We start from the raw sequence: 27,013 nt of genomic DNA, 5'->3' as shown, positions 1-27,013 counted from the left end.
CTCGGAACCATTCCCATCCAAGGGAGCAACTACTTTGAAATATTTGAAGGTCAGGTTCACGCACTTCTTTGTCAGCTCTTGTTTCTCTTCTGCACTACCTCTTCTGGGGGCTTTTCAGTAGGAAGGGAAGATCTAGCATCAAACTGGATTAACCCAGTAAGTGATGAGCATCTATTGATTAGCAATATATTCAAGCTATACATTATTGGGTTAAACGATTACAGAATAGCCCAGATAAAATAGTCTCAAACTCTGGGGAAAGGATGATAAATAAAGAACTGCTGTCAGTGCTGCCAGCTGGGAAAAAAAAAGAAAAGAAAAGAATTACAAATCCACTGGGCAACAGAATCGAACAGGAAAAAGTGCGTCGTGAAAAACATGGAGAACCTGACGTTTCTTTCACCTTAAGAAACATGAGTACTTTGCAACACACAGAGTAATAAATATATCTAAATCCAATGGAATAGTAAATGTTATTAAAATGGTCAGAACAACAGCTGTGGGTTACTTCACTTTACAGATAAATTCTACACCATGATAGGCTAAATTTGGATATAGCAATGGTGATTTAGGAAAAATTACACAGGCTTCAGTGTAAGGAGCCACTCAAGCCTCTTGGAAGAGAAAGAATTTCAGCTAATAAAAAAGTGGCCAAATTTGACTTAACATTTTTTCATCCTTGTCAAAGATGCTTGTTGCTAGACAAGGAAAATCTTGTACAATACGAACAGGAAAACACTTATATTTGGATCCCTTATAAATAGCTTCAGCTGACATTTAGGCATCAAGTAAAACAAGTCAGACAGACGTGGCTGTATACCATGGCAAGGGAGTATTTAAACTTTTAACATGCAGCAATGTCTCTCACTGGCAGAGAACAAGGATGTGGAAACATACGGGCAGGATTTTAACTAATTCAACTAGAATTGTCAGTATTGTGAGGAAAATTGCAGGAGTCTTTTAAAAAGAGGTTATTGCTGGGAAAATAGGTGTATTGCTCTTCTGAGTTTTCTGTAACATGAGTGGAAAGGATTGTTACCAGGAGAATACCTTTCCTTTTGTCAGATCTTCTGATCCATACTCGGCAAAGGGCAGGGAAGGCCAAAGAAATACCTTGGTGTTACTTATCAGGGGGTTAATCCCATGTTCATTTGTGGGATAATGTGTTTTCTAGGAGGAAGTTGGCCTGACAGGTTCATTAACAGCTAGAACTAGATTTTACTATGGCAACAGAAATCTAGAAAGGTCTTTAAACAGTCTCCTGAGCTAACGTGGGATTTCAGATGCAGGAATAAATGCAGGAAAGGATTTCCTCCATGTACAGCTGATAACTGATGTGTTTTTCCCTTGAGTTCTGGTGCATGACATTTGTCTTATTTTCTTCAGAGATGTAAAAGAAATGAATCTTCTGTATGTAGCTTCCGTGAGAAACACTTAATTGATACTAGTTTAGGTTTCAGATCTTTATTTCTAATTATTTAACTGCTTCTCCTTATTCTTCATGTTAGTTTCTTTAGCTCTAAGTTAATACTTTCACCTAGAACATCGATGATTTTCCTTTCTTTTCACTGTAACGCAGAATTCTGTATTTAGCATTTTCATTCCAATACATCCCCATTCACTAACCTCTTCTTAGTCCCCCAACACCCCTTTTATAGATGTATTGCTGTTTTATCCCACTTGATGCTAAATCCTCCTTAAGAGTATCCTTCAAGGGGATGAAAACAGCCAACTATTTCCTCTTGGCCTCTTTCATTCCCCAGCTTCTATATAGGGGGTCTGATGAGGAGAAGAGGATGAAGTTCCTGTCATGTCCTCATCTATCAGGGAAAAAAAAAGATCACACCGGTGAAAGATGCATGTGATTCCCAAGTTCAAAAGCCTAATAGACAGAGCAACTCCATAAATGATAGAGAGTTTGAAGCAATTTCAGCCTTGCCTCTTCCTCCTCTGCTACCTTTCTTCCTTCCAATCCAGGGCCAGTAACAGGCACAATTATTGCTGGGAAGAGTAAATGGATAATTAGTCCCATATATACTTATGGCCATGGCAATGGCTTCTTCCAGAACAGGTGGACTTGATGCAGAGTTAGAGATGTATTGTAGTTTCAGTCATTGATGACTCTGCGAACTGCTGCCCTTGGCTTTAGACAGCTCTAACCAGATGAACGTTTTCTAGCACTTGTTAAAGCTGAGTGCACCTCACCCCCAGAGCAGTCACGCTTCTCCTGAATACCACCAGCACCTCTCCAAGGTGTCTTACAACAGATATGGTCCAGTTCCTCAAGTCACCAGACTGCTTACCTAAGGAGAACAGGGCAACAGAGGCAAAAAATCCCCACTAGAGATCAGCACTTGGAAAGTGCATTTGCAAAAGGTACAATATATCGCATGCAAAGCCCGTGAGGCGAAGGCATCTCCACTCATGTAAAAAATCCAAAAAGCAAAACCACAACTATAACTTATCATTGAAAAACCACAAAGCACAATGACAATATATTTCAACATTAAATACGACTGTTACAGCATGTGTCTTTAAACAGATACCAGAGTAGCTCTTCAACAAATATAAACAAAAAAGAAAAAGACAGTTACAGTCAATGCTTATTTTTTAAAATTTTACCTAGAGGAGTTCCCACTACTCATGAACTGAGAAAGCACAGATTTAAGAATCAAGATCTATTATTAAAATCCTTACTTCTAAGAGGTCGTGTGTTTCTAACTTTATTTCATATGACTGCAATTATGCACATGCAAGATGGAAAACAGGCGGGCACTAATATTTTTTCAAAAGGAAAATGTAATTATCTAAATTAATGCAATGTAGTTTTAAAACCCAGTATTTTTACTTAAAAAAACCCCCAACAAATATAAGGAAAATGAATGAAAAACTTTTTGATGCCATTGTGTTATTAAAGTTGGATTTTTAATCACACCAATTATTTCTAAGAAACACATCATTACACAGTTTTAATTAATTTCTACTTAACAACTTTGTGTGATTAAGTCTTAAGCATATCACACATCACACGTAGGGGAAAAAGACTGTTTGATACGTTACATAATATGACACAGACGGCACAGACCGCTTGTTACTTAAGACTTTTATAATTTTATTTTTTCTTATTAAAAAAATTCCACCCTTCTTGTCAACATATCGTTAACAGCAGAATGAGAATCAAAGTTAAAACCATTTACTCTGAAGTGTTCCAGTTTAAGGTGAGGTCTTGCACAACATCTAATGACACATACTGCCTGACAGAACTTGTGCTGGATAACAACCGCCAAAGCAGACTACTTTCCAGGTTGTCAACTTCCAGCGACAGATATTTATTGACTAATTAAACGCTCCTGTCACATTCTTGTCTAATTGAAACTTAATGTGAACTAAGCACAGCACAATTATAGTGCACAATACATTGTGGATGATGCATTCATTTACTACTTTATAAGCAAATCTAAAATTATAAAGGTCCGTGTAACCTAACGTGCATATATAGTTCAACTCAGACAAACTCAGTGAGAATTACACCACATGTTTGCATTCTCTTTGCTATCCCGAAAGCTGCGTGGGTAATGCCAAGACTTAAGTTTTCTGTTTTTAAAGGTAGCTCCGTAAATTCTACAAAGTCATTCATGATTACAAGCTAGTTACTCAGGGAAAATACAACTTGCACCCAAAAGTATACTAGGAAAAAAACTTTGCTGGAAGGACTGGACTCCATTCAAGAATATATTAACTTAGGTATAATAAAAACAAAAGAGAAGAATATTTTCATGAGAACCACATAGTAACTGAAAGCCTGATTTTGGAATCTAAAGTAGTTTTACTGAAGCAAACACGTTGTTTATTTTATTTGAGTTTGTTAGAAAATCCTACTTCTGAAAGAATCATTCCTTCTCTATTACTATTACATGTTACAGCCTCAGAAACACCAGGTAGTTGCCAGAAATCTGACACTTTAAAAATAACTGCCAGGTACTATATAGAATATAGGGTTAAAAAAAGTCAACCTTCCAACTAAATATCAGCATTAGAAATCCAGTTCATCCCCCATCTTCCTGCTTTGCATTCCAGCCCTGAACTTCCTTACAAACTTTGGCACAACTCTTGCTAAATAGTTGAGTCCAGGTAAAAATTTCTAACTTACTATTTTTAGCAAAATAAGTTATGCTAATCAGCATATAGACTCCAGTATTATGCAGTACTTTCTTATTAGGAACTGAAAAAAGTAAGAGACAGAGTAATTGCTGGAAAAAGAACATCCTTCTTGATAAAAGTTAAACAAATTGGACATGAAAAAGGAAATACTTTCTCTAGCTATGTCACCTAAGGAAAAAATACTTTCACTTAGTACATAGGTAAAATTACTAATCAAAGTAAGTAGAACTTTTCACTTAGTACAGGAGCAAAATTATTAATCAAAGTAAACACAGCTAATTATGTAGGACTTTTCTTCCCTCTTGGTATAACATAAATATCCGAAGCTTTGAAAAAGTGAGTAGTGAGTCATGAAGAGCCTAAAACAATCTTATCACATACACAGTGAGACATTGCTAAGTAGGGCATGCACTGCCAAACGCTGGAGCTTCTAACCTGAGAAAGTTTTCATGTGTTTATCTTGGGTCATTCTTTCCTTTTTCTCCAGCGTGTTAAGGGTAGCAGAACTTTTAGAGAAAGTGGCTAACTCCAAGTTATGGAGAAGACGTTAAGAAACCACCTGTTTCAAAAAAATACTCTATTGCCTAGCTAGTAAAAAAACCTCCCCAAATAATGTACTATAGGTTTCACTCTTTTTAAGTAGTTGACACTATATTTTGGTTAAACCTCCCATTTCCAAACTACACTCACAAATATGTAAATATATGTCAAGATTTGCATATTCCTATTAACAGCAAGCAGTTATGCAGTAATCTTCAACTTATACGCTCTTCTTACTTTGCGTTTTCAAAGTCAGTGACTTGCTAATCAGTGACTGCTATCCTTCTTCCTCCTTTACACTTTACCATTTTTAGCATGTATCAATCACTTAAAAACAGACACCGACATTGAATAGATTTAAAAACTTTAGACAGAAAATGATCTTTGATTTCAGAAGAAAGCCACTGACTACACTGAAGGAGATCTACAAGATGAGGAGCTATGCTTGGGGATGTCAGTGCCATGTTGGGACCTCAAGGTCTATTTAACATATCAAGAGGTATCTATTGGATGTGACAGGAAAGACGAAGTCTGCCAGATCAAAAAGGACTGCCTCTTTCTCCAATAAAATCCACCTTCACAGGACATCTGAAGACAGAAAAATTCTTGGAGATACTGGCCTTTTAGGTAAGAAGAGGAAACTCCCCTGAAGAAGTAAAAAGGGAAAATAAGCACCAATCATTAAAAAAAAAAAAAAAGGTGAAATCACCACCCATGGCTTTTCCCTGGCTCAGAAATGAACACAAAGCATTTTTGAAACGTTTAAAGTATATTCTGATACTTCAATTGCAAATTTACCTGTTGTCACTAATGAACTTACTAAATAACACAGAATTTATTTTTAAGATGTAGAACTAGTTGGGAATCATAGAATCTTCATGGTTGGAAGGGACCTTTGAGATCATTGAGTCCAACCATACACACACAAAAAAACCCTCCTACAATCTCTGCCACTAGAGCATGCCCTGAAGTGCCACATCTAGATGTTTCTTAAACACCTCTAGGGATGGTGACTCAACCCCCTCCCTGGGCAGGCTGTTCCAGTGCCTGACCACTCTTTCAGTAAAGTAATTCTTCCTAATATCTAAGCTAAACCTCCCCTGCTGCAACGTCACACCATTTCCTCTGCTCCTGTCATTATTCACCTGGGAGAAGAGGCCAACACCCACCTCTCTCCAGCCTCCTTTCAGGGAGTTGTAGAGGGCAATGAGGTCTCCCCTCAGCCTCCTCTTCTCCAAGCTAAACATGCCCAGCTCCCTCAGCCTCTCCTCATATGACCTGGTCTCCAGACCCCTCACCAGCCTGGTAGCTCTCCTCTGGACACGCTCCAGCACTTCAGTGTCCCTCTTGTAGTGAGGGGCCCAGAACTGAACACAGTACTCAAGGTGAGGAAGATGACTGTGGTGCACAAATGTATTAAAAGTTACTTCCCTGTGAATGTTCAAGGAAAGGGGCAAACTTTGGGGAGAAAGCTGTTCTTCTATTAAATAAATTGACAATGACCTTCTCTTCCAAGCCTCCGCTCTATGGATTGGCACATAGTTCCATGGACTGCTTAGTTGGTTCTCCATTATCAAAATGGCACTTGTACATTTCCATATTTTACAACAAAAAAAAATTGATATTGAATCCAGAAAACACATTTTCTCTTAAAAAGATATCCCTAGAACACTAAGAAGGAAAAAAAATATTTTTTTCCCCTTATTTTGCTTCTTTCAGTCAAAAAGGACACACTGTCACACTTTATAGCCTAAACAAGTAAGATAAAACCCCCATCTACAGGACAGAGTATCTTAGCCTGAAGGCTGAAAATATACTCCAGAAAATGGAATAGGAATTCCTGAACTATCCTTCAATGTTTTTTATCCTCACCCACATTAATACATTTTGTAAGATACGAATCTTTCAATAGCTCCCTTTATGTACCCTGTATTCCTGAGGTATTTCTTCCTCCTCTACATGTAATCACTCAGATTTATTTTCCAAATTCTTATCAATATTTTTCAAACCGAAAGTAAGTTATAAGAATGAAATGAATTCTCATTTGTTTTTCATATGTTTTTTTTCATGGTTCATTTGGGGATGAAATAGAAATGCAAACTGAAGAATGGTTCTACATACAACTGGAGTTACTTCGGGCAGCTAATTTCTAGGTCTTTACTCAGTGAAGATTGCTGCAGAATGCCACTGCATTTGTGTCTTTTTTATCAGGCAACAGGAGGAGCCTTATTGATCTGTCTCACTGATGAACACCTCTCATGCTTTTTGTGTATTTCATGTCTTTTTGAGGATCTGAAGAGGTTTTATTAGGAAGCTGAACTGACAGCTAAAGTTTTCTGGACCAGCCTCCTACTGATTTGTTTTCTTTCAAGGTGAAGAAGAGAACTACTCTTCGGATTGTATTGAAAGATTTTTCTTGTGAGGAAACTTGCACAGAAATTTGAACAGAGAAAGCAAATTTATTCAATTGCAAAAAAATCCAAGGCAAGCGAATGGAATGAAACTGAAGTCTATCAGCTAGTTAGGTTACTTCATAAAGTTATTTTTTAATTTTGTTATAACAAGAAAGACATAAAAATAAAGGGAACTGGAAACGACACAAAGAATAATGAAATTCAGATATCTGTCTCATTAAAAGGAGACATAAATGTTACTTAAGCACACGAAATGCTCACCTAATTTGTCCCTCTAAAATAAAATACCAAACATCAGAAAGGATAATTCTCTCTCCCTGTTGTTAACCAAAATGTCTTTATTATTATTTTGTCCAATTTAGAATTTTCTGTGTGTGTGTATTAAAATACAGGTTTTTATAAATACAGCAAAAAAATCACAAAATCAAGTTTATATTTGCCTTTTTGGCAGTACTTTCACCTTTTTTCCAGGACAGGAAACATTGAATCTGTATGACACAAAGCTAGCTTCTGGCTTTCACCCTGCCCATAAATTTCTGCCCAGCAATTAGTTGAAAGTCACTTTAATGGTAGAAGGAAGTTACTCATTTCTCATATTGAGTGACAGACAAGAACAATAATACTAGTTTATTGGAAAGGATTTGGAAAGGATTGGAAAGGAAAGGATTTGGTTTCATTTGCTTTTTCTTCACTTAAAGTATAACAAATAAGAAAAAAAGATAGACATAATCAAAAGAACTAATAGGAAATTTGAAGAACACAGCAGAAATACAGCTACGGATTATTTACTGGCCTGTGTATAAAACCAAATCATTTTAGTTGTTGCATTTTGACACTACAGGGTGCAGAAAATGCTTTCTGTGTAAGAAATCAGTTTCAGATACCATTTCTGTAAGAATACGAAGATGAATGGTATTATTTAAAATTTTTTCTTTGCCTGTTATAATTTAATTCTTGTCAAAGAATGGTGTTTTGTTTGCAGAATTTCAGGACATCTTTGAGAAGACTTAAAGTAGATGAAAACTCTATAAGCAGAAAATTTCAGTAGTGTATATGTAGGAGTTTAATTTACAGTATGCTTTCTCTCTTTTCATAAACTGTTATTGTAAAAATAAAACTCAAACTATTTAAAAATATTTATTATTCTTACTATGCTGAACTCTATATAAAAAAAAAACACTTTGAAAACCAACCTGCAGCTTTTTTCACTTAAAATTTCTTTTACTAAATTCACATATTATATACTACACATTGACAAACAAAATTGGAAAGAGTTATACAACTGGCCAGCTCTCAGAAAACCCTGAGCTGTTGGGAGGAGAGGCTGCCGGGACTTCTGCCTGCAGTCATTGCCTGCTCTGGGAACCATCTCTTGTGCAAGCTGCCAATGAAAGTGTCATTAAGGCCAGATTCTTCCAGTGACAGAGGGACTCACACTGAGAGACTCATACGCTTGTGGCAGGAACTGGGGTAGGATGTCCGAGGCCGTGAGTCCCAAACGAGCTAGCTACCTAGTAGCAGGGGGAGAGGTAGATCATCCAGCTGATAGGAAAAGCCTCCTAAAGGCCAATGGTAGGGCAAGTCTTATTTCTAGGCAATGGAATGGAAGAATCTTGAAGACCGGATGAAACAGGTTCTGCAGCTGCCCCGCTTTAACTCAAAAGCTAAAGAAGAATATATTTTCTCTGCAATGTCTTGGAAGATAAGTGACATAGCTCAGCACAGCTTTTGTTTGTTTCTTAGATCATGCTCGTTGAATAAAGTATTCATTAAAAGGTCGTTAAATAACAGTCCCCTTTTCAGTATAGGCAGGTAGATACACAAGTGGTCTTGATGTGGTCCCTCAGGAAGTAAAATGAGGAAAGAATTCAGGTGTTCCTTTGATGCAAACCAAACCCAATTTATTTATAAAGAAGGCACAGTTTCTTTTTTTTTTTCTCTGAAAAGCAGAATTAAAGAAGATACTGTGTCATTTAGTTATCAATTAAACAAGATTACTGAGAAATGCCTGACTTCATTACTGACTTTTCCTCTTAGCTGGAACAATCTTGGCCAACTGCTTTGGTTAATAATGGAGAAAAATGAAAATATTAAACAATAAGATGAATTTGATTCCTAAGCTAGTAGTAGATTTTATTTGATGCATGTCAAATGAAAAAAATCCTTGTGTGAAATTATGGGGCAACTGTAACACTAAAATGCGTATTTCTTTTCTTCTGATTCTCCGTGTTATACGATGGAAAATCAAAGGCAGAACTTCATCTCTTACAAAAAGGAATTGCTCTTCATTGAACTTCAAACTCCGTGCTATTGCTACCTGTCTGAAAGCTATCAGGTAGTACTACCTGTTCTAAAGCTTGTTACATACTTAATAAATGAAATAAGTTGTTTCTTAAGATGTTCAGTAAATGCCTATCCTCTGTATAGGATAGAATGAATTAATCACTAAGGATTTCTAACTTTTTAATAACAACATAGTACTTAACTCCGCAAAGAAATTTATTAAGAAATATATTGAAATCATTGCCTACTTTTTTTGTAATTTTCCATTTCTCATTTTTCTTCAGCATATTTTCTACTTCAGTTGCAATTATTTCACAAGAAAGACTTTGTCTTAAAATGTCTGACATTTTTAAAGGATGTAGATAAATAAACAGCAAATTCTCATAAGTGTATAAGAGACCAAAAATTGAATGATTGGAAGTAGTTAATCTTCCTTTTTTTTCTGAAGGTTATAAAAAGAGTATGTGTGTATATATATATATATATATATATGCACATCTGTATCTGTTTGCATTATGTAGGTGTAGCATTCTTGAAATGGTATGAATGCATCCGTCTGAACTTAGGTCGCTAAACTAAGCACTAGCTAAACTTTGTTCCTGGTCCCTAAGAAGAATGAATAGCTTAAAAAGAGAGGCAATGTTGAAACTCTTTTCCCAACTTTGAATTAAATGTTCTGTCTTTTAATAATTTAGGCATTATTAATGGTCCTGAGCACCCAAAAGAAGGAGCATTTTTATGGTCCTATGAACGTATGTTTTATGTCAAGAAAACTGTATTTTTATACAAAATATAGCCCCATAAAAAGATTACACTGAAAATAGCCCTAAGATAGAACAAATCATAAAGAAGTTAGTGCATGTGTTAAGCCTGTAGAGCCAAAGCATAAAAATAATATTCTTCTGACATTGTGAATGAATGTCACTTTCATATTTTTGTGGGAAAATTTACATGGACACTTTGAAGGCAGTTTGTTTCTCATGTATGTGGTTACCATTCTTCTATCTTTTTGTATATTTATAGAACTTGGTACGTACAGTTTTGGCTATGTCTTTTACATTTGTTCGGATGGAATACCAAAGGTATCACCTTGGTATATTACCACTTATCTTGAAAGAATGTCTTTGCTCAGTTTGAAAGAAATTGCTCCGTATTTCCCTATTAAAAACAAAATAGTTAGATAGTATGTGGCTAAAGCAAAGAAGAAAAGAAATTTGATAAATATTTTCTGTAACATTATAGTTCCACTTTTTTAAATAGCATTTGGACCCCAATCTTTGTGCTATGCAAGCACATGGAAAGCCTTCTGTGAACGCTAATCAAAGTTGGATCAGATGTTGCTATTGCTGAAAACAAATAATTGAGAAGCAGGTAACTTGTTTTTGCAAAAAATATTCATAAAGTGTCACCTGAAAGAACTGCAAATGATGACAAGTTTGATACTTTCTGTATTAATTGTCATGGTAAATGTAAAAGCTTTTGCCATTAAAACATACTAGAAACTTATATCAATTTGATTTTATTTATAATATTAATTACAGCCTATTTCAACCAGAAGAAAGGCTGTTACAGATGAGACACATTTTTTATTTCCCCTGAAAAACATTAAGTATTCTATCTAAATTACAAATACACTGTATTTTATGACTAGCTAAATCATTAATCAAGATAAGTATGGGAAAGCTAAGGGATCTCAGTTTACTTGACGCCTGATTGCCCAGCAACCATTCCCTATAATTGGTTTTAGCAGCTGAGCAGTGTTACTGGAGGAGACCACAGGCTTTCATAGCGTATGTCCTTTCCCCGTAGTGGTACAGGGGAAAAATAAAGAACCCAAACAAAACATTTACATCCAGATTTCAGATTAGGTCCATGCTCAGTTTCATTGAATGTGGCTTCATCAGTCACTTAGCAATGCAAGGTGAGGTCTTTTGAGAACGCAAGGCTGATTACAAGTGGTGATCTGTATTTTACATCTGACCTTTGGACTGAAGAAAGTAGATCTATTTGATGATCAAATGTTAAAAATAAGTTAAAAAAATAAGTCATTAACCGTTATTTATCGAATTATTTTATATGATGGTGATAACTAGATTAATATATATTTAAATTTAACCTAACCTTGTAAAAAAACCTTCCAGCCCAAGGAAATCTAATAGTTCATTCGTAACATAACTCTTGCTGTATGTAATCTACTGTTCCACTGCAAAAACTATCACCTCTGGACATTCTTTTTCCTACATTCACTATTTATGCCTCCAGCTCATCACAGACACCTTCATTTAGGTAATTTATTTTCCTTATTTGGACCCTAATCACTATCATCCTGTTCAATTTTCACACATACCTACATTGTTCTCTGACAAATCTATTCAATAAATTATTCCAATAGAGAATGGCCCAATAACTAAGTACTCAGTCATGATTTAGAAACCCCAGTTTTTCCAGTACTGTGATAGAGATCTCTTGTATGATCACCTATGGGACACTGGCAGAAACCTAGCCCAAGAAACCCAGACTTCTGCCCAGTTTAACTTATCCTGGTTTTTGGCAAAATGGATGGTAAAGCTAAGTTCATTTAGCATTTTAACCTCTGTCAACATGCTTGAGTTCTGCAGTATAAAAGGTGTAGGTCACCTGCCACACAGTTTATCTTCACTGAAGTAGCCCTCTAGAGCTCAATATACTTTTTAACAGAAGTTGTTACAAGCAAAGATCCCGATTGGAAATTTGCTATTAAATTTTCAGTAGCTTGCCACAAGGATGGAAAGTTAGGCACAGCCTTTATCAAAGATTCAACCATAATTTTAATACAGCAGTGAAGAAATGTTTTCTTGCAAGAAAAACCCCAAATCTAGGGTAACAAGTCCAGTCTATGGTGGCGTTGCTATTCCTCTATTTTACTTTCATTAGATGTGAGAGACGCACTTTTGGGTACAGAGTCTCAACTGAATTCTTCAGTGTACTGGGAACTCCGGTGATTGGAAGGTAAGCAGAGAGAAGGCAATGCTTCCTACCCACAAATATATTCAGAGTTGCAAAGCCCTTCACAAGAAAATAAAAAAAAAAATCCCCAGAAATTAGTAGCCTGGATTTTAGCAGAAGCAGCCAAAACAGAGCCTGTTTTTGCCAGGCTCATGTATATTCCACAGCACAAAGACCCAAGACGGGAGAGCAAAAAGGGAAGAATAAACTAGCCAGACCTAGCTAGACCTCAAAAAGAGATGCAGAAGCAGGCAAAGTAGGGAGATTCAGACAGTAAGAAAACTTTCTGTAGGCTTGCCCAGCATTCCTCTGCCTTGTGCAGTTTGCTCCAGCCTTCTCCCTTCCTTAGTCCCTACCTCATTTTCACTTAACATCTATGTTATCTTCCCTGTTGCCCCACTACCAGCACCTGTTTGTGCTCAATGCTTTTTTCCTGGTTTTGTCTTAATTTAGCTTATCCTTTAAGTTCCTCCAAATAAACCCAGCAGAACATTAATAATGTTGTTAATATGACATTTGGTGGTGTCGATTTATTAAGTTTTTTTTTATTTCCATGTTATGCATTTATTCTCTGCCAGGTGCTGTCTGGATAGAGCAAAGAATATCTGCTTGCTGTATTTGTATAGTAACGGGTCCGTGTGGCTCACTGGTCCCTACTTGACTATACCATTACAAATACCATTAAAAACACCAAAACAGTATCATAGTGAAATATTTCAGTGAACAGAGAGATTGCATGTTGCTTCCTATAAAACTATAGCATTGAATTATTACCAGAGAGACCAGATTTAGAACACAGTAATTTCAATTGATGCTGTAGCCATTGCCCCATTGCTACATCCATCTCAGTTTGTCTGTATAGACACCAAAACTGTAAGAAACACTAACAATATCTTGACATTAACAGAAAGCGGGTGACCAATTTACCATAGGGAAGAAAACTGAACAGAAAATGGAATATGTTATTTGGCTACTTTTCAGTAGTTAGGTGTCAGATTATTTGTCCAACCATTGGATCTTTTAGATGAGATACAAGATTTAAGAGTTCAACTGTCACGGGGTATTAGAGAGTCCATTTCTGAAGAGGCAAGCTATTAACCCTGGTCTAGCAAAATCCTACCCTTGATAATTAATTAATCTTTGCCTTCTTTAATGCTAACGAATATTTTATTTAGGTAAAATAGTTTCTACATTTTTGCAAAATAAACTTTTAGTTTTGAGGGCTTGAACAGCTATTGCATTTTATTCCTGAATGAATGCTGCAATTAAATAATATATGGATGATTTCCTGTATAAACATAGTTGTTGAAGTTCTTTGAGATCTCTTATGCATGAAGGCAGTCCGTACATGGACAGCAGTGTGTCATGCAGGATGACTTAAGATTTTAGAATAAAAACTCAAACCCCAATATTTAAGGAGCAAATATCTTTAAATATCAGTTTGGGTTCACTGTAAATTTAAGTAGTTCTTAAACCTGACAAAATTAACTTACTATAATTATGATTAGATTTTTCAGCCTAAAATCATCGCTGGTTAGTGAATCAGCTAATGAGTGTTTTTATGATTTATTAGTTAAACCAAAAGATTACGAGTTTAAATTCTATTCCTGAGTAACTACATTGGAAACGATACACACGACTTGTCATTTTAAAATAATGATATCTTAAAGTTTAATTAAGGCATGCAAGCTGTTTTGAGTAACTTTGGGTGAAAGGTTCAACATTATTACAGATGATAAGGAAAATACCTCCCAGTATTGGTATTACTAATATTACTAATATGAGACTTAGGATAAGGTGGCAGCTTAAACCAATCAAACTCAGTACAAAATGTTCACTACAGCTGAAGAATTTATCTGCCCTGATGCAGGAATTACTGTGCAAAGTACTATGACCTGTATTACACAGGAGGTCAGATTAGACAATCACAATAGTCCCCGTGCACCCTAAAATCTTGTAATATTTCAGACTGAAAAGGAGTTAAATACAAAGCTCTACTGCTTCTTTCTTCTGAGTATAAACTATATGAGTGCCATTCAACTATATAAACACATTCATTAGGTTTTCAGTAGGCCCCCTTTCTAAGGAAAGAAATTACATACTTTTGAGCTCGTGAGTGAACTACAGTGTTTTATGCCTTTAATTCAACACTCTTAGGGCTTACAGTTCATTGAAATTCAAAATCATGGGTGCAAACTGTGTTCACAAAGAAAATGTTGACCTTCCTATATAGTAAATGCCTTTTCATTCTTTTTTATTTTATTTTATAAAAAAGCACTAATGAAGCTGAGGGAGGTAAAAGATTCGAGCTTCCTATTAAAATAACAAATGTAATATAATTCGCATATTTCAGCACATTGGCTACTGCTCATGAAATAAAATACTGCAGCAGAAAGAGCATATTGTTTCCACACATCGAAAATATGCAAATTAGACAAGTATTCAATATTCACTTGAAAGCGAGAAAATGTACCAGACTACCAATGGTATTTAGGAGAGCAAACTGGTTGAACATGATTATTTGAATTTAAAAAATGGGTATGGGATTCCCCTCTCTTTGCTTCTTGCCATATATGGTATCTGTGTAATATCCACAGGGCAAATTATTCACTACCTTTTTCAAGATGAAAAGCTACTGATTGGCATCAGACATCAAGAGGGATTTTGGCATTAGAATAGATTTACACTTGATGACATGTCAAAGCCTTGAAACAAAAACTACAGAATTTACTCATGAATGCCGAAGGCAAGCCACTTATTCAATACTAGCTCAATGCACATCTTTCCAAGGATGGCATTCAACCACACCAAGAACAAAATACAGCAAACAAAACATGGTTATATTTGGAAGTGAATGTACTTGACTAGAGTGAACAAAATAACAGCCAGCATTACCTGTTGCCAGCTGTCAGTGAAGAATAAAGAACTGTAACATCCTTGTAATAAAGAGGGAAACAGAATCCAAGCTTATAATGAAAATACAGCAGTCAGTGGGATGAAGTAGGATCAGCAGCAGTATGTGTGGGCATGATAACTCCTGCTCTGAGGCTACTGTTTCTCTAGTAGATGTGCTCTCATTCCTCTCTTCCCACAAACACTTGAAAATAACGAAAGGCTAATTAGGAGAGTAGGCACAAGGTGTAGTGCATATGACATAATGCCAAATTTTGCCATTTCTCCTTCAACCTCCATTATAGTTATTTTAAAAATAATTTCATTATTTGCATTACTATGGAGTACTTGTAGAAAATTATTACTAGCGTTGACAAGATCACCGTTATTTTGGCACAGCCAATTTAGTAACCGCTTAACACTTTTCTGCTGACTTTATTTTCATACAATAATAATAGAGGTATCTCATTTCAGTACTGGATGTGTAGAAAAGACCATCTACATAGGTTTAGTACGAATAACCTGTGAGCAATGATAAGCATACGTGCAGTAGAAATCATAAATAGAAGGAATCATGGGAAGCACAAGGGAAAACCCACCCACCTCTATTATAAACCCATGGAAACAAAAGATCACCTAATTTTACTAGCATTATTTGTAACTTCTAGAGATCTGCTCATGTCACACCTCACATAAAAAGTGAAAAAATTGCTTTGCACGGATATCATCAAAAGTTAGGAGCATAGTTTGTCTGAAGTACCTGCAATTTTAAGTAAATGAAAGGAGTAACTTGCATAAAATCAGACAAGAATGAGGCAAGTTTATATTAGTTTTTTCCTTACCACAACAGATTCCAGCAGAATCCCACAATTATGTTTTGACTTCAAGTTAGAAACAAGGCAAATTCATTAAGAGTCTGCTATTTTAGAATAACGTTTTGTGTATACTTTGGTCTTTATTTTGATGTGCTGTGTGCTTATGTTAAGAGGGACACCTACATGCTCCTAGAAGAAATAGCCAATTTTGTAATTGATTTTCAAATACTGTGTGTTTGCATAAAATATTCAGGAATGTACAGGTTAACACAGTTTACTGTTTATTTATAGCATCTTCAATGTCTGTCCATACTGTAAATTGTGTAAAAATTTTAAATTCAATTGTTAATCAGAATCTGTTAGAATGACCTAATGTTCACAGGAGATAATTATTCACCTTTTCTGATGAAGACAAAAAGTTGGAATATGAAGTAGCCATCATATTTCATTGCTTTTTAGAGCTACTGAGTACCTGTAAATGCAGCCAGTTCCTTTAGGTTTGTACATACGGTAACTGAGCTCCTTGGAAATTTGGAATTTGTAGATGCAAATCACTTTAAGAGAACCTATTCAAAATATCCCACCACCTCCTCCCAGGGTCTCTTCCAAAAGACAGTGAAAGAAATATTTTCTCTTCAAAAAGTATCAACATTTCATATTCAACACTGATCTCAGAACAGTCAAGCAAGCGATCGACATGCAGACAAAATACAGATTCATGAAAAGTGTCTATGGCATTTATGAAAAATATTCCAGATCAGCATATTCTGGATCAGGTGGCTGTGCCTAAGGTGTCTGCCACCACCAGTCTCAATTTTGGAGAAAAAAATAGCTTCATGAATGGAAAAAGCTTAATTTTCAAGAACAATCATTGACTTCAATTCTTACTCCACAGACATCCACAGCAAAGTAATAAACTGACAACTGAAATTTAGTGCATGTGGGAAGGTGAGAAAATAATATTTAACCTAGATGCTAAAAACATACTTTTTAGCACTTCTCAGATTACTGTTGCTCAGTTCCAAAAATGGCATCTCCCTTTTTCTGCATAGTGGGATGCTCTCAGCTGGACTTCTGGACTATAATTAATGCCTTCTATATGTTAAATAAACACTGAGAACAAAGACAGCTACAGTGCAAAACATATAACTTAAAAACATGTAATTTTAGTACTGCAATAGTCGGTAAGGACAACCTCTAACTGAATAAAAAACTTTACTGATTTTTTACGAAGTTTTTATTAAATTATCTGCGTTGATTTGTAACTGAACACATGTTGGCTTAGATCTGAGAGGAAGCTGTTCCACAGCACTATAAGGTTGCTATGGTAGCAATTTATTATAGAACAGCAAAATGATTACAGATCAGTAATTCAGCATATGTAGGTGGGTCATCAAAAATAGAGTTTTATAAAGATTTCTATATTATATGGTACCTCATACATGCGTGAACCATTTTGTCAGCTTTTAAAATTTGACTGTGTACCTGCATGATCATCCCTATTGGTGTTAAGACTCACCCAGGATCAAACCCCAAAACATTTATGTGAAAGAAATTTTAATTTTGTTTTGAATATGTATAATTAATATATTTGAATATGTAATTAATACTCTCTAAGCTCCTTCAGCAGTGTATGCGTATATATATATGTATGCCGTGTTTCACATACAAAGGGACACAACATGCTATGGGACAAGGAAGTATCTCTCTAGCACGTACACTCACAAGGATGTAGGCACTCACACCTATTTATCCGAATTTATGGAAAAGGTATTTCACTAATCCCATTCCGTTTTGACTGATCTCTGAACTAGTAAAAAAGACTTTTTACTCCTCTGCTTTTCTTCTATGTAAGATTATAGCCAAACCGTGTTGGACTGCTTAAATGGCTGGAGCAGTGGAGAACCCCAACAGAACAATTCAAGTAAAGCAATTTAAAAAAATCTGACTGCTACGGAAATAGAAGACTAGAAAGTTTTCTTCTAATTTCATGGATATTACAAACACAAACCAAAATTGTACAGAAGAACTGTATATATATTGGGCTAGGAATGATTTATGTAGATACAAAGTTGGATTAGGCTTTTGTCAAGTTCTTATTAATTTCTTTTGCATACTTCTGCAAGCTTTGTAAGAAATTACCGGGAACACATGCTTATATCAAAAACCAATAACGCAACAAAGAATTAAAAATAAAAGAAATGCACTCCGTAACAACGGAAATTGATAAAGTTTAACAGCCCAGACTGCTTTCAAGTCATTTTATCATACCATTATTTTATGTCAAAGATAAAACCAGTTGTGTGAAGTCTTTTGAGTGAATAAAGGTTTTTCAGCTAAAGCAGTAGAATGGATTTGAATTTAAATACAGAACTGTGAAATTTGGTGTGAAGACATGTAATATCTAAGAAATGCTTTAACCCTTATATATGATAAGGTTGAAGTTTAAGGGGACACCTAAGTAGGGTATACTCATTTGAGTAGGAAGACTGGCATCCATTTCCAACAAGGAAAGAGAGTCAGCTGATAAACCCACAGGACAAGGGCGACAGAGGTGTAGGAAACCACCTTGAAAATTGGATCTTGAAAATAATTGGACATTATTTTCTCAACATCGCCCAGATCTGTTATGACTGCAAATTACAGGTGAATATAAGTGATTTATAGACAAAGTTACTATAATGCAATCACTTTGTTGTATATTTTATTGCTTTATATATTGCTTTATATATTTTTAAACTAATCACATATCTCAATCACCTTTCTGTCGAATGTTAGAAATCAAGCATCTGCATTATCTGAATGCTAAAAACTTGTATGTATAAGCTGCCTGGAACTACAATTTTAGACAAGTCTACTTTTATTTCAAAGAAGTGCCACCCATAACACCTTTGTACAAAAGGATTTATTTCGTACATACTCAAAATACTCGACATCTATGTATTTGTACTATTGACACTACTAAGTACTATCAACCTGCTGTGTGCTTTATCTTTGAGTGTTGCGGACTTCTGAATTAGTACAACTACATTGTTAAAAACACTGTTCATATTAAAGTTCACAAAATAATGTAGGCAAGCGGTTCTCTACATAAGTGACTTTCAAATCAGGCCGCAACATATTTGCACATAGGTCAGCATTCAGTAAGAGAACTCCCTGTTTTCGACGCCTAAAGCTGCAAGTTCTTTTTTATAGTAATAATGCAGCCTGATGGGCTCAGTCTGGTTGATGGTAGTGGGGAAGTTAGTGGTGGATATCCACATTCAATAGAAGCTGCATTACTAAAGTGGCTCCCTCTTTTAAAACAGAGTGCAAAATCACCAACAAAGTGAAAATCAGTCTCTGCCAATTTTACTGCTTACTACTGAACATTATTATACACAATTTTGAAGCCATCTCTCAACTTTCAAAAATTAATAAAGCAAATTAAATTAGTGGATGCATGTGTTTCAGTGTCACTTCTACTCTGCATACTTTTAAAAGCTTATTTTAAAATATGCTGGGTCCTTGCATCTGTAATTTAAGCAAGTTTATTCAGAAGGCTTTTTGATGACATATTTAGGGCATAATATACACAAAAGACACACCTAATATTCATATTAGGCAAAATAAGGCTATGTATGTCCAAAAGAAGTGTCTGAACTGTTTTTACCATGACTTATTCATACACTCAGCACTGCTTTCATTTACTCTACGAAAACATCTATTCAAAATATTTGTTTCTCATTCCATCACCTCTCCACTTCTAAGTAAAATGAATAACACAATTATCATAAACATGCATTTAATTCATTTTGTCTTGCATAATACAGTATATAAGGGAAAAGGTTTTTTTTTTTTCTTCTTGTGACTGTGGAGAAAGAAAAGGTATTACCTTCATCAACTTGTAATGGGAATCCTGCTACAAAGATCACAATAGATGATTTTTTAATTGTTCAGTTTGGAATCTTTCAGATGTCTTTGGCAGGTCTAGCTAATACTGAGAGTTTAAACTTAAGTTCTTATCTATGTCTACATTTTGGCAAAAACTGGCAGGATTAATAAAAAGGACCAGAAATGTCACAGAAACCCTACACCTGACCTATAATTTCCCACTAATTATTCCACACTCTTTCTCATACTGACAATATAAGTTATTCTCTTTTATTTAATCAGACTTCTCTCTTTTGAAGGGCAGATGTTTCCCCATTAATATGGCAGAACGTCTTTGTTTCCTCACCAACTGTAGAGACAAATGATTAGTACAATAAACTCTGGCAGTTTGCCTCGCAGTTACTTGGTGGAGACAAGTAAAACTGTTTCACAGAGTATTTAAATACTTCAAGATTCAGAACTAACCCCTCGAACCTATGAAATTATCTGTAGGTAGACTGATATTCAACCCAAAGTTTAGCTTAAGTATTCTAAAAATTGACTGCAATGACACTTCTGCTCTACACAGTTCTCTTACCAATTTAAATAGTGGTGAAATAACACCAGGAGGCAAAACAAATCTAATTTGATTTACATATAAAATTGAAATAGCTTGCTGGACTTCTGTAGCAATACGTCAGGGTTTAATATAGGCAGTGTTAAAATGTGAAGCAGCTGACCTTGATGGTGCTGAGTCATGTGAAAGATGTTTATGTCTTTGGAACAGAGCCCTCAAGATGGCCCCTACTAATGTAATACACTAAAAACTAATAAAAGAAAGACAGGATGGGAAAAAAGAGATACTTACCCTTGGCAAGGCTACCAAATCAAACTTAGCTATGCAGCTATTGTTACAGTGTTAGGAATAGTTGAAAATATCACACGAAGAGGAAATGTCCAAAGCAAGACAAGACAGTAACTGATGAACATTTCTGGCAGGACTGAGAAAGACATATCCATGAGAAACACGATTAAAAAGTGAGAGATATAAGCCTGGTATGATTCAGAATGTAATTCACCTTCTCTGCTGACACATCCTACTGAGGTATTCAGTGAAGACTGTAATTATAGCTGAGATTCGATTCATCAGAAAATTTAACATAGCAGCATATAAAAATAGAGAGTATAGGCTAGCCACAAAAGGTAGATCAATTCTAGAACTTACTGAAGGTGAAAACTAAATTAGTTAATGGCAGGATATAAATAAGATTACTTCCACAAACTTATTAAGCTCACACTTTAAATAGTCCTGTTGATACAGCAGTAGACATGCAGAAACAGGAGGGTCCGGGATTCCTTTCACAGAAAGAGAACTACTAGAGACTTGGAGTGCAGACACGGCTCCAGAGATGGGATTTACAATGTCTATGATGAATGAGAAATCGTCAGATTGGTCAGACTGATGAACTAAAGGAACTGTGGATGGGAGGCAATTTTTTTTTGCTGGAGAGAAATAATATCTGACTGAAATACGGAATGAAGTAAAAGACAATAAAGGCACCAAATATAAATTCAAGGAGGGAAAGATACAGGACAAAAAATCACTGCGTTGCAGAAAAGGAAATATACCACCATCACCTTATTGTGTATTCCAAACCAAAAGCATCAGGGGGCTGGGTATGGATCAAGTGGTTAAAGAAAATATGAAAGCAAATAATTTGATTGTTTATTGGACCTGGTTTTAACTGTCTGCTCCTCTCATTCAGAAAAATACTTAAAATAATACCAAAAAAAGCAAGTGTGAAGATGATTTGTAAAATACTTTGTCTCCTAGATACACCACAGGATATTTTGAGGAAAGAAAGCAACAGAGGGAAAATTTTTGTAAATGATGCTATTTGTTATTTCTCTAAAAAATCCCCTCAAAGGCTAGTGTCCGCTCAGTTTCTATAGTCTTTCAGCTTATTTTACATATGAAAACGTTTGAATAAACAGATTTTTTTTTTGTTACTGTGTTATCTATATCTTGTTTCTTGGATGTTACTCTAAATGGATGAAAGTATCTTACTTCCTACCACTACCAGTATCTACTGATCAGAGTTATTTCCTCTTCACCCACTAAAAGAACTATTAGCTAGATTATGAAACATGACACTAATCCATTACCTTTTTGGAACAGTGTAAATATTAATATAGCATCCAAAGCATCCTAGAAAAAAAATCATATATATATATATACACACACTGAAATATAATCACCCTAAAAGATGAAATAATATATCTGTTTTCTCTACAGCACAGTGATTACAGTGTAATTTCTTAATTCTTAGCTACTATTGAGTAGTCCCAACTGAAATTACTTGAGTTCCTTTAAGATCATGGCATGTTCTTCCCTTTAACAAAATGCATCAGTTCTTAATACAAGTAAACATTTTAAAAGGAATATTAAAAAAAAAAGTTTCCTAACGGTAGAGGTTCATATTTATTAAAATTTCCTTCTAAAGTAGACATGAGGGTGACAAAGTCCTCCAGAATTTCAGAGTATGCTCTCCATATAAAATACTTCTGTATTTCACCAGATTTCGCTTGAATGACAGTACCGAGATCAACGCTGGACAATACACTCTGCAGCCTATTTTAATGTTACATATAAGCTCTATTTTCGAAGATCTCTTTTGTTGAAACCGTCAGAAACACTTTAGGCACCCAAATTTATTAATACTGTACTGGAGAATACTTGACCTTCTAATATTATGCATATGATATGCTACCTCTTGTGAATCGTAAAAGTTTTATGCATAAGTAAATCGGCCTCATTCTACAAATAATTTAATGCACAGTTTAGTTCCTCACTGACACAAAGCTACTTGTAGGCAAACTGATCAATCATTTACATGACTGGAGGTTTCAAAGGAATAATCGCTTTTTGTGCTTATTTTGCAGTTCTCAGGAGTAGAAGTGGTATATTTGAACTTATAGGTTATAGCAATCTGTTATAGCTCCTAACTGAGTAAAGAAAGATTTGAAAGACTGTATTTAATTTTCTACTTTGATCAGATTGTTATAGGTGTATTATAAATGGACTTACATAAGAAAATTTTGTACTGAGAGGCAGAAGGAGAAAAGCAGATCACGTATTTGGGTTCAGTAAGTCACATTTTTCTAACGTATCGAGTCTTTCTGCTTGTGACAACTTAAAAAAATCCAACATTAAACACTCTTTTATGACTCTCTCCTAACAAACAACTACAGTCTTTGTATTTGTTAATAAAGCGACACTTGCTACAATTCAGTTGGAAAAAACCAGTGCAATACTCCTAATGAAAGAATTTATGGCAAGCACTTTTAAACTATAAATGATGCTAACAGCAGTGTTAACTAACTATCGTTATGAGAATGTTTTCAAACTTTTAAAAACTGCACTCAACTTTTCCTGATCTCCAGATTAAATATTTTAAGTAAATCTGCGATACAGGTGTATCAGTTGAATGGGAATCATCAGGTAAACTGTCATTACTACTAACAATTTGGTCATATTTATACCTTTCTGAACATAAAGGCATTATGAATAATACTTATACAACACATACACATATCTGATTATGTTAGCTCAAAATACCTTCTGCCATTTATATTAAAATTTGTGTCGTTTTACCAAAAATGGTGTCACTGCTTATGACCAAGTCTGAGACGTGAAGCATCTTACTGGTATGAAAAGCTCCGTAAAAAATGTATACTAAAAATGAATACAGTTCATAAATGGGTAAAAGAAGAATGATTTGGAGTAGCAACAGCAGGCATGTGTTTGTAAGAAGAATGTAAACTTTTCCTATGCAGGTATGTGATTAAAACCAGGCTTCCAACAAAAAAAAAAATCCAAGGAAATGTTCTCAGTCAACAAGATTTAGTATTATGGCCTGGTTTAATAAAACAACGAAATGAAACACTTTAAAATCAACTGGTAGACACATATTGTCTTAACTCTGCAGAAGAGTTTTACATGCAACAATAATTGATGGGTCAATTCTTAAACTCTCTGTATCTTGTAATTTTCTACTTTAAAGTGTTATTAATTTACAATGCCTTCCATGACATTAAATTTAGGTTAATATCCTTACACTGATATATTTTAACAAGATAATTATGTCAAAGGTTATCATCAACAGTTCATAATAAAAAGTTATGCTCAAAAATAAAACTTATTATTTATAGTTTAGACTGCATAATAGAGTATTAGCAACACAAAATGTTAATTAATTTCTAATTCTCTATTCTTTTATTTAGATTTCATGAAGGTTGATTGGACTTGATCCATCATTTTACAGAAAATTAATTATTTCAAATACATGCACCACTTTATGCAACCTGCCTGATTTGCATTGAGGAAAATTCAGCAGAAGTAATTGAGGCACAAGCAAATACTGGCACTGACTGAACTCAATTTTCATTCCAAATTTCTGCAAAATCCCAAGACACAACAATATCAGATGCAGGGGGAAAACAAACAAAAGCAATGTGTAAAGGGAACATGAAGAGAGAATATTACAAGAATCAGAGAACAAAGGGATTGCAAAACTATTTTAGTGCCATAGATGAACAGTGAGGGCTTCATTCAGGCAAGGTGGAATAAGATATCATATGGCATCCTGACAATTGATGTCTTCATTTAAATGTAAGAATTTACATTCTAATTAGAAAGAATTTACATCTTAATCAGAGGCAGCTGTATTATCTTGTTACTGTTTTTTTCAAAGGTAATGAACTAAAGTACTGCTGTGCTTTTTCAACCAGAAACTAAATAGACAGCATACAGTGTTATTTTATAGCCTACCTGCTGTAAGCTGTTATTAATATTTTCAAAGACTAAATTCCAACAAAATCTTTTAAAATAAAAATTGTATTTGACATTGCTCAAACGATATTATAAAGACTTATTTAAAATATTTAACCAATACCCTTTCTAACTTACATTTTTAAGCGTATGCAGTCCTAAAGGTATCATTAATATGGCACCGATGAAGCACACTTTCATTTTAAGCTTCAACTAATACAGTATAATATTGGGGGAAAAGAGTATTTGGGAATTTTTTTATTAACAAAACATTTCCACAGATACTTCTCCATGTTGTTTATATAACACATAAGGAAAAATCAATGAAACCACACCATTTTGTAGCTCATGTGTAAATCCACTTTTAATTGAGGCCAAATTTAGATGTTTTAAATGCTATTTCTGAAGGTTGAGTCCTACCAAGGAACATACAGCTGCTTTTAGAGGCATTTTTAGACTTGTGAAATCATGGCTTACTAGTTCAGTCTAAATATAAGTTTTTTGGCTCTTGCGCAATTTCAAGAGTTTTGATGTCAATATAAATCCCCTGTTAGGGAACTTTAAGTATACAAGTGTGCCGTAGGAAGTATAGACATTTTTTTTCCTATGAAGAAATTAGACATGGCCTGAGAAGTTCCTGGTTTAGTTCCCAGCTCTGCAAAAACTAACTGGAAAAAATTTGTCTCGCTAGTATTTTGTGTCTCCACATTTGTAAGATGACGCCCTCTCAGCTCTATGTCTATTCAAAATGGAAATATCTTTGGGGAAAGATAATTTTATTGCTACAAACTATGCAACGTTCAATTCAATGGACACTTCCATGAAGAGTACTGAATTAGCATGAAAGGTGTTTCATTATATTTGCTCTTCTTTTGAACTCTGGAAACATGATGTGTATTTTCACATATCTTTTAGTACAACAACAAATAAAAAAAACCAACTTAGAATCTTTCATCAACTTGGAAAGCCAGGTAGAAATTACTGAAACAATTTCGTTCATTTGCCACCTCATGGGTTAAATTAATTGGCACCAGCCCGAAAGACTCACATCCTGAGATGGACAAACATACTGGCAGAATGTTTGAATCCCCAATGTGCTGGAAAGGGCCAGTTTTATGACAAAGATTTGCCAAGTCCATCACTATCTGTAGCAAATAATAGAATAGGTAGACCTGCTGTCCATTCCTGCTGACCCGCATATAACTTCTTTTCAAACCCAGTCCCTCAGAACGTGACACGGAGAGTCAAAGAATGCAGAGAGGTTTTTTTTTTTTTTTTTCCCCCTCTCTCTCTCTTTCTTACTGCTTCAGGCTAAATATCAAGTTTATGGCTTCCCTGTGATTACAGATCAAATTTACGTGACATCATTGCTAAGTACTAAAAAGATACGATGAAGAAAACAGGACATTAGAACACAAATTATTCATTTTCCCATTACAACCAGGAACATAATACATCTCAAAGACATACTGAAAAGTTTGGCTTCTCTTGATCTTTATGGTTAAGAGGAAAAGAAAATCTTGAAAACCCATGCTTTCTTAACTTTTGAAGACAAGCCAAATTATCAGCATTATCTTCTGTTACAATTTAGACCACTATTTTCATTTATACAACTGCTTTACTTGCATAACTAATGTTTCTGATACCTTCTTCTAGATTAAAGGGTCAGGTTTTTACTGAAAGCCACCAGTTTCCACTTAGCATCGCGTGTCTCATATATTGTATTTTGTCATTAAGTTTCAAATTTTGAGTATTATTCCCTTCCTGAAAATAACACTACGTTCCATTTAAATCTTGAAACTAAGTTTGAATTGTTTCTACTAACACTGCATTGTCGCAATGCTTCACTGATCCTGAAATCAACCTGAACATACAGCCAGTATCAGCTTATTTTAATCTTTCCTTTTCTGAAATGAAGTAGAATATGAAGCCCTTACTGAACCTGCTTCGGTTACTTAACCATCTTTTAAAATTTCATCTTACATGTATTTTGTATTTTCTTGATTCATCATTACCAGCCTTTTTTCTTAGCAAATCTTAAAACAAGCAGATCTTTGCCCTGTTTCTATCTATAGTTACTATAATAGCAAATTTGTAAATAAAATATGAACGTTTACTATCATATATGTAAGTTAACTAATGATCTGAGTATGCAAGATAGTGCTTCACAATAAAAAATAGCTTAAAATCCAATAAAGGTACCTAGTTAATGCAGTATTCCAAAATGTTACTATCTTACT

General features: G+C 34.9%; 1 protein-coding gene across 3 annotated transcripts in view; it reads right to left on the bottom strand.

Moving 5' to 3' along the window:
- The window catches only part of ELP4 (elongator acetyltransferase complex subunit 4), a 157,696-nt gene that overhangs the window by 27,265 nt on the left and 103,418 nt on the right, over nt 1-27,013 (bottom strand). The window lies entirely within an intron of this gene.

The sequence above is a fragment of the Rissa tridactyla genome, chromosome 4, assembly GCF_028500815.1.
Source record: "Rissa tridactyla isolate bRisTri1 chromosome 4, bRisTri1.patW.cur.20221130, whole genome shotgun sequence".
Classification (NCBI taxonomy): domain Eukaryota; kingdom Metazoa; phylum Chordata; class Aves; order Charadriiformes; family Laridae; genus Rissa; species Rissa tridactyla.
The sequence above is the reverse complement of the archived record's forward strand: the minus strand, read 5'-3'. Positions and strand labels throughout refer to the sequence as shown.